The following is an 8,269-nucleotide window of genomic DNA, read 5'->3' on the forward strand; positions in this document are numbered from 1 at the left end:
CTCATCCTCTCTCCTCCTCCTCTCCTCTCTCCTCCTCCTCTCCTCCTCCTCTCCTCTCCTCCTCCTCTCCTCTCCTCTCTCCTCCTCCTCTCCTCTCCTCCTCCTCTCCTCTCCTCTCTCTTCTCATCCTCCTCTCTCATATAATGTTAATTTTGCTCTCTACATCCCTTTTCCTCTGCGTGCGTGCGTGCGTGCGTGCGTGCGTGCGTGTGTGCGTGCGTGCTGGATTGGGTTAGTATTTGATCTCTGAAAAGAAAGACCAGATATCAACAGGTCTGACTTGACTACTCACGATAACAACTCTTCTAAGTGTGTGTGTTTGTGTGTGTGTGTCTGTGTGTGTGTGTGTGTGGGGTGGTGTGTTGTGTGTTTGGTGCGTGATGATGTGTGTGTGTGTGTGTGTGTGTGTGTGGTGTGTGTGTGTGTGTGTGTGGTGTTGTGTGTGTGTGTGTGTGTGAAGGTGATTATTGTGTGCTTTGGGCGGCAAGTGGCTTAACGGCGTTTCGCAGAGTGGATGGTGAATTACCAAATGTGTAGTGTACACACACCCACCACTTTTGCACACACACACACCTGCTTTTTTACTACACGCACACACGCACACACACACACACACACACACTACACCACACACACACGAGCGCACGAGCGCACAGCACGCCACCAGCTGCCGGGCGCAGCTGTTTATCTGCCTCTGGCAGACCCGGGCATCATGCCAGCTGCGCTCTGTGTGTGTGTGTGTGTGTGTGTGTGTCTGTCGGGCTGGCCTCCACAACGCCGCTCAATTTCCTATCTTCCTTTCTCCTCCTCTCTCTCGCCATATTTTCCTTTATCCTCTTCTCCTCCTCTTTGCCTCATCTCTCCTCTTCTCTCCTCTTCATATTCTCATCTTCTCATCTATTATCTTCTCCTCTTCTCTCCTCTTCTCTTCCTCTTCTCTTCCATATATCTATTTCCTCCCTCTTTCTCTCTTCTCCTCTCCCTCTCATCTCTTCTCTTTGCACCTTTATATATCTCCTCTTCTCTTCTCTTCTCCTCCTCTTCTCACTCTTCTCATCTCTTCTCTTCTCTCCTCTTCTCTTTTCTATCCTCTTTGCCTCCTCCTCTCTCTTCTCTTCTCTCCTCTCATCTCTTCTCTTTACCTTTCTTCTCCTCTCCTCTCCTCTCTTCTCATCTCTCTCGCCTCTCCTCCTTCTCTCACTCTTCCTCATCCTCTTCCTCTTCCTCTCCTCTTCTCCTCTTCTCCTCCTCTTCTCCTCTCTCTCCTCTCTCCTCTTCTCTTCTCTCCCTACTCCTCCTCCTCTCCTCTTCTCATCTTCCTCTCCTCTTCCTCATCTCTTCTCTCCTCTTCTCTTCTCTCTCTTCTCCCACCCTCTTCTCTTCTCTTCCTCCTCCTCTTCTCTTCTCTCCTCTTCTCTTCTCTTCTCTTCTCTTCTCTCCATTCCTCTTCTCTTCTCTCTTCCTCTCCTCTTCTCTTCTCTTCCTCTCTATATTTACCTGCACTCTTCTCTTCTCTTCTCTTCCTCTCATTTCCTCTCCTCTTCTCTCCGTTCCTCCTCCACCGTTTCCTCTTCTCTTCTCTCCCTCCTCCTCCTCCCGTTTCCTCTTCTCTTCTCCTCTTCCTCTTCTCTTCTCCTCCTCTTCCTCTTCTCTTCTCCTATCTTCTTTCATCTTCTCCGTTCCTCTCCTCTTCTCTCCGTTCTCTCCATTCCTCTTCTCTTCCTCTTGCCGCCCTCTTCTCTTCTCTCTTCTTCTCCTTTTCTCCTCCTCTTTCCTCCTCCTTCTCTTCTCTTTCTTCTATACTCTTTTCTCTACCTCTTCTCTTCTCCTCCTCTCTTCTCTCCATTCCTCTCCTCTTCTCTCCTCTCCTCTCCTCTCCTCTTCTGTTTCATTCCTCCTCTCTCTCTCATCCATCCCTCACTCCCAGACTCTGATCTTCTTCGGGAAGATGGTGTGTGTTAATGAGATGTGTGTGTGTGTGTGTGTGTGTGTGTTTGCTTGTGTGTGTTTCTGTTTCTGTCTGTGTTTATGTGTGTGTGTGTGGGGGCAATGTGTGTGTGTGTGTGTGTGTGTGTGTGTGTGTGTGTGTGTGTGTGTGTGTGTGTTGTCTCTAAAATGGCTCTGTTGGCTCAGCATCAGAATAATAATGCTAGATAAATCATAACCAATCAATAATGAAATCATTGATTAAAACACAAAGCCAAATTACCTTTCCCTTAGAGAGGTACTTGCACTAATGCAACCCTCTATCTATATCCCTCTCTCTCTCTATCCATCCCTCTCTCTCTCTCTCTCTCTCTCTCTCTCTCTCCTCTGCAGCCCTGCCTTATCCTTATCTTTTGCCATCTATCTTGCTCTGTGTTCTTTTCATCCACCCCTCTCCCTACAGTAGCTCGCCTCTCTTTCTCTCTCTTTCTCTCTATCCCTCGCTCTCCTCTCTCTGATACTGAAAGCAGAAGCTCACTGAATGCATTAGGCATCTCATATACATGACATAACAAACAATATACATATATATCAAGACCAATCACACATACACATGCATTGACACCACACATACATATACACACTGTACGAATGCATTAACATGTCTGGTAACACCACACATACACACATACAAATGCATTAAGACACACACACACACACACACACACACACACACACTCTCATACATCTTAAAACACCACTGTGAACTCCTAGTATGTATGTGTGTGTGTGTGTCGATATGTAATGTGTCAATAATGTGTATGTGTGTGTGTGTGTATAATAGTGTGCATGCTGTGTGTGTGTGTGCCTGTGTGTTATGTTTCAACTCGGGGACAGTCTGTGGTGGGTTTCATGCCCACCGGTTCATTGCCCGGTGTTAGTCTAGTGGGGCTACAGTACATGCCCACCAAGTTTCATTTGCCCCGGTGTTAGTCTAGTGGGCTACATGCCCACCAAGTTTCATTTGTATATGATGTCATAATAAATAACAACTTGCATATGATGTCTTAATAAATGACAACTGCCATGGTAACACACTAGCACTAAGTGCGGGTCGGTCGTGAACAGACTTCCGTTCATTCGAGCGGGTCTTTAAATGAGCGACCTGAACTGGTTAAATCTTTCAGTTCTTGTTCGTTCTTTCAATGTCGCTTCTTACACTGACCTAGTGCTGCTGTGAATGCCTGGCCCAGCTTCCCTAAAGGCGAGAGCCAAACCAATCGAATGCTGTTGTCTGTATTGTTTCCTAAAGCGTTCTCATCGAATTAGCCAATATGGGGGCATGAAAGCCTGTAACCCGTTTCTATGAAGAAAAAAACTAAATGGGCTGAGTGAGACTAATTGGGAGGCATACGATACAAAATAACGATAATGGTTACATTAACAACTCCATTTTACATTTCAATATTGGCATTTACATTTAAATATCTGTCTAATGGTAAATGCATGCTGTCTTTATATTTTTCTATGTCATGCCAGGTTAATAAATGTCTCTTAAATCTGTCTCGTTCGTTAGATTCGTTCTCACGCGCCAAGACCCCCACCTGTTTCACTTGGTCCTATGGATTTCTGGTTACTTCAGTCACTTTCGTTCTTGGCAGAGTGAGCAGAAGCAGAGTGATTATGGCTCTGTAGCCTAGGCAAAATGGGGACTTGAAACCTTTTCATCAATATAATCTTTCTGCCAAACCTTTAAACATGTTTGTCGGCATAGCCTACTGGGTCTTTGTTCCTTTATGAATGAACACATTTTTAAAAAGAAATTAGCTGATCTAGCCATAGTCTACTCTATTTACCTTCAATATGTCAATTTAATGTCAGGTGAATGAACACATTAGCTACTGCTGTTTTGTCTAAGTACACATAATCATTTAGTAGCAGCTATATTTGCCGCTACAATTACAGTGTTGTGTTGAGCGTTTTCCTGGCGAGGCTGAGAACCTGCATTCCATGATTCACGCTGGTTCGTTGTAGGCTACGAATGCGACTAAACAAAAGAACAAACGATTCCAGAACGAATCATCTTGGCGAACTGTCATGAGAACTGTCGCGGAACCGAACGAATAAAATCCACCTCTAACTAGCACTGCCATGGTAACACTATAAAACACTAGTACACTGCCATGGTAACACTATAAGAGCACTAGTACACTGCCATGGTGACACTATAAGAACACTAGTACACTGCCATGGTAACACCAGTGTTTGGAATAACACCGTTTAAAAGAACGGCGTTAGGTAACGATGTTATTTTTCGGCGGGGTACTTTTTACAGCGTTACAACGCCCGTTAACGTTACTGGACGTGCATCTTGATGCGTTACTTACTTTGCATTGATTTAATAAACATGTAATCCCGAACACACCTGACTCACAGCTAGTGAGGAGGTGGGTTAATAACGACGTAGCGATTATGATTGGCTAAGGCAGAGTCATGTTTCATGATAGCCAATCAGAGCCAGTGTTTTTACACACTTGCCAGCACACGCGCCACACACACACACGCAAAAGCTAAAGTAGAGATTCGACGACACAGCAGAGGTCAGGAGCAATCCGATGAAAAGTTGGCATTTTCAAGGTGGAGATATAAGCACTACTTCAAATTCATTGTGGTCAAAGGCAAGAACGCATGTAATGTGTACATTATGTCAGGGCGAACTTTGTCAACATCCGTTGTAAGCAATTCTAATTTAATGAAGCATCTCACACACGCATCTAATGGCCAAAACACCGATACCTCCACCACAGCTGATAGCTCGCCATCCACTAGCAAAGAAGGACTCGGAGCAAAGTCCTCCAAGCAGCAAAAGCTAGATCTTTCTGCCTCACAACAAAAACCTATGACACAGGCTGAAGCCAACTGTAGGTCTGTCGATGTGCAATATCTTGAATTTCCTTGGGGATCAATAAAGTATATAGATCTATCTATCTATCTATCTAATATCAAAAGTTATGTAGCCTACAAACACCTGTCTGTTATACTCATTTCAACTGGCTTTTCAAAACTGCTCAAAAAAATCCAAATTCTTTGACATATAGCAACTTTTTTTTTTACAGTAGCATGAAATAGTTGCTTTCCTGGTAACAGTTACTCTTATCATAAATAATTCAGTTACTAACTCCGTTACTTTTGGAACAAGTAGTGAGTAACTATAACTAATTACTTTTTTAAAGTAACATTCCCAACACTGGGTAACACTATATAGAGGAAGAGCAGCTTCACAGAAGAGAACTTCTGACGGCAAATTTGAGGAAAAGTTGGTAAACCACCCTTCTTACCTAATTTGAGGGTGCTGATTCTGAATATTTTGTTTACCAAGCTCAATTCTGAGTTCTAAGCCGCATAATCAGCATTTTAACATAAAATAGCGATTATCTTTGCTTATTTTTCCCTAAATTGGGTTGATTTCAAAAGTAATCACTAAAACCAAATAAAAGTGTTCTCTGAATACAAGTTTGAGCATTAAAGAAGCCATACTATAGTTTCTTAACATATTTAATGGGAACATGATTACAGTTAACGTTGAATAAACTTGGAAATTCTAATCAAAACACAAACATATTTTTATTGCTAACAGTGAGTCACTCGTGGTGTTTAATGCATTTTCATCACAATAACAAATTGCACAGATAACTTTCAACTCAGAATATATCCTACAGTATGAACTTAGATAGCGGGAATAAGCCTAATGCAGAACTGCATCTAGTCAGCAACAACCGAAAAGTAGAAAACATTTTACTTCTAGTAACACTGGATTTGGTATGTGTGCTTGCCTCCATACTAGAGCTTGATAATGGGCTCTTCTAATATGCCATTGAGCAGCATCACTTGTTGGTGGTAGAGCCTCCGATCCTCGACATCTAGAAAACTCTAATTGAGCTTGGTAAACCTCTAGTGGCTCTGGGCCCAGTTCCCAGCATCTGCAAGCCTAAAATGTAAGTCCCTCTTCTGACGTCTTAAGATTTGCCAACTGTTTCCCGAAACCATCATTTAAGATCTCTGAGTGCTTCAGAGTACTCGTTACTGGCTAGGCGTCTTCCGCGCGCTTAATGCCTCCAGTGGAGTCACCATAGGAAGATCCAGTGGCATTACATGTGTCTATGTAATGTCACCGATCTTCTGACAACCCACTGAGCTATATAAAATCAGCTAAATAAAATCCACTGCATAACTAAACTGACTTCACTTGTGTGAGTTAATATATGTTCTTAGGTAGGCCTAGGTGGTTGGTGCAGGAATCATTCATACCAATGTTGTTAAAGTCATAGTGTGTTGCAGGAAAAACATTGTCCCATATTACACGCCAATATATATAATTATATATATGTAAAATAAATAAAAATGAAACAAACACAAACAGGCAACAGGAGAATGACGGAGGAACCAAATATGAAGGGAGAGACGTAGCAGACGGTGTAGGGAGAGAAGTTGGAGGCAGTGGCAAAAGCAACATAGGGAGGATGCGAAGTGTGCTGGTGGTGACGGTGACACTGTGACTGTGGGAAGCAGCAACCCAAAACATTAAAAAAGTCCTGATCACGCTACCGGCGGGCCTCAAAACCACAGCCATGTAGTGCTGAGGTTGGTCGTCCGGATCACGTGCCCCTCATCGCCCCAGCCTCCTCCTCGTTTGGCCATCCGCCAGTCTCTGCCCGCACTGAAATGTTGTGCAACATTGCAGTGACACACAGGTCGTACTGCAGGCCTTCGCTGACTGGAAGAGAGTCCCCCGGCCGATTTGTGGACACACCGAAAGCGCAACTTCCATCGCCCGATGGCGTTTCACCACACTTCTGGCCAGACGATGGGCCCCAATATAGGCACGCTGATGGTTGTCCTCAGGGTTGCCACAGGTGTGAAGAGGTATATCGAGGGGTACCACTGTCGCCGAAGTCGCCACTCACCGGGACGCAGTTGCCTCCGACCAACAGCGGACTCTGAAAACAAAAGAGTCGCGGCGCAGCTGCCTGGCGCCGCCGCCACCATCGCCGAGGATGATGCCCGTGGTCACACACCAGCTGGCAATGATGGCCGCACTTTCCTGCAGATATAGATGTGACCATCATCGTGGGGGTGTCAGTATGGGCACCACATTATCCACCACTCCGCCACCTGAGGAATCTGATGCTCCCGGAAGAAATGCCCTGATCGCCGCTATCTCCTTCTGGAAGCCGACGCGGTGAGGCACCAGTCGCAGCAGGCAGTCCGCTACAGCCTGTGATACGGACGCCGGATAGGCCATGCCTATCGCCGGCTAACCTGCAGAAGCTCCCTGTTGTGACAGAACCTGAGGGCGGCCAGGAGTTGCGTTCTCCCGGTTGCGCCTCAGGTCTCGCTAGGCCTCCCAAGGAGCTGCTGGATGACCCCCCGCAGCCTGTACCTCTCAATGATCGCTTCAATCATTGTACACCCGAGGATCGGATTACCCGGCGCGGTTTCTTCTAGTTTCTTCTTTCCAATATTCCAAATAGGCTACTTTACATTGTTTCATAATTTGGTTTACTTGATTGGTTTTTGGAAAACAGTGTTATGTGGAGACTGATCAGAGTGGTGTGGCAAGGCAGTTAGTCTCTGCAACAACTGGGTAGGGGACTTTTTTCTGGGTTCAGTTTTGCTTTTGAGGGCTTTAGAATGAAGGGTGTCTTGTGGCTGATTTAAGGTGATTCAGAAACGAGTGCTCTTGTTGATGTTAATGATTAGTGGGTATCTACCACCCGCTCTACATGCATTTGTTGGTGTTTTTCTGTACTTGTAGAACGTATCTGCAGAACCCAGTACGTAGGGATCTTCTATTGTGTGTTTGTCCCAGTGAGTATAGCTACGATGACTGAGTGGACCCTTATACTTCATCACCATACAGCGAATGGCTGGATGACACCATCAAACATTTTAAGCCAGATTTTAATTGGAATTTGAGATTATAAATTTTTAATTGCATTTAGGGCTCGAAGCTTTTTCCTTTAGTGCATTCACTGCCATATTAAAACTCCCTGATGCTGTCATTGTTATACCTGTGTGTATAACTCATGGTGGGGATGATAGAATTGTTTATTTTTAATTGGTGCTTGCTTTTGCGCTCATGCTTTTTGGAAAATTTTATTACATTTGTTTTGTCTAGGTTTATCTCTTAGGCCCAGGTCTTACAGTACTTTTCTACTGGCGTTCACTGTAGTTGTAGACCTTTTCAGTAGCAGACAGTAGAACCAAGTCATCAAAGTGTAACAGAGGTATTCTCACCTCTATCTAGGAGGGAGAGGCCAGGACCGACATTGCCTTAACTGGA

General features: G+C 44.7%; 1 pseudogene; it reads right to left on the reverse strand.

Moving 5' to 3' along the window:
- The window catches only part of LOC125307949, a 35,276-nt pseudogene extending 28,048 nt beyond the window's left edge, over window positions 1–7,228 (reverse strand).
- Window positions 7,229–8,269: the final 1,041 nt, after the last annotated feature.

Source organism: Alosa alosa, chromosome 15, assembly GCF_017589495.1.
Source record: "Alosa alosa isolate M-15738 ecotype Scorff River chromosome 15, AALO_Geno_1.1, whole genome shotgun sequence".
Taxonomy (NCBI): Eukaryota; Metazoa; Chordata; class Actinopteri; order Clupeiformes; family Clupeidae; genus Alosa; species Alosa alosa.